This window comes from Octopus bimaculoides, chromosome 4 (assembly GCF_001194135.2).
Source record: "Octopus bimaculoides isolate UCB-OBI-ISO-001 chromosome 4, ASM119413v2, whole genome shotgun sequence".
NCBI lineage: Eukaryota > Metazoa > Mollusca > Cephalopoda > Octopoda > Octopodidae > Octopus > Octopus bimaculoides.
Window position 1 is genome coordinate 74,841,016 of NC_068984.1, and position 1,259 is coordinate 74,842,274.

Genomic DNA, 1,259 nt, shown 5'->3' on the forward strand with positions numbered 1-1,259 from the left:
TATATATATATATATATGTGTGTGTATATATATATATATATATATATATATATATATATATATATATATATTAGGTTGTCAAGCATAAAAATGTAGTAAGATATATGGTAAAAGTTTGACAACTTTTCATTTTGCTCCATTATTATATTTTGACAAACTTTATTTTTTGTTAGAAAGCTGAGGCATCTATTTCTTTATTCTAATTCATTTTACGCCTTATAAAGCATTTATAAATCGTTTTTTCTTTTCTTGTTTAGAGATGAATAAAACGGAAATTCGTAGTTTTGAAATATGAGTTCTTTTTTGAAAATACAGCATCACAGATAGCTCGGAGTATTAATGGAATATTTCATTCTTAAGTTATTACACAGCAGACAGTATCAAATTGGTTTGCAAAATTTCGTTCTGGTGACTTTGACCTCACAAATGAGCAACGCGGTCGACCAGAAACAAAGGTGGAACTGAAAGCCATCGTTGGGTCAGATTCATCTCAGAGTGCCCGTGAATTATCGTTGTTGTTTGGTGTTAGCAAGCAAACAATATTGATTCACCTAGTTCAAATCGGTAAAGTGAAAAATTTGGATAAGTGAACTCGATGAAAATCAGAAACAGCAACGTTTAGAAGCCTGGATTATGCTGCCTTCTCGTCACAAAAATGAATCATTTTAAAATCGAATTGTAATATGTGATGAGAGATGGATCCAATACAACAATCGTAAACGTTCAGCACAATGGTTGGACAAAGAAGTGCCACCAAAACACAGTCCAAAAACCAAAATTCATCAAACGAAGCTGATGGTGTGTGTTTGCTGGCCTGGCGCAGGTGTGATCCAGTATAATTTCATTAAACTGACTCATCAATCACAGCCAACTGGACCAAATGATGCAGCAACTTGCAAAATAACAGTCTAGATTAGTCAACAGATCCACTCTTATTTTATTGCAAGACAACGCCAGGCCACACATCGCAAAAATTACGTTGACGAAACTACAGGAGTTGGAGTTGGAAGTTCTCCATCATCCACCATAATCACCTGATCTTTCCCTCGCTGACTACCACTTCTCCGAGAATTTGGATTACTTTTTGATAGGAAACAAATATAATTCTGACGATGTTGTAAAACAGGCCTTCCAAGATTGTATTGACTCTAGGTTTTATTGACTCTAGCTTTTGCAATGCCGGGCTGGACAAGCTGCTGCTGAAATGGCAAATGTGTATTGACAATGCGGGTGCATACTTAGATAAATAAAACTATTCC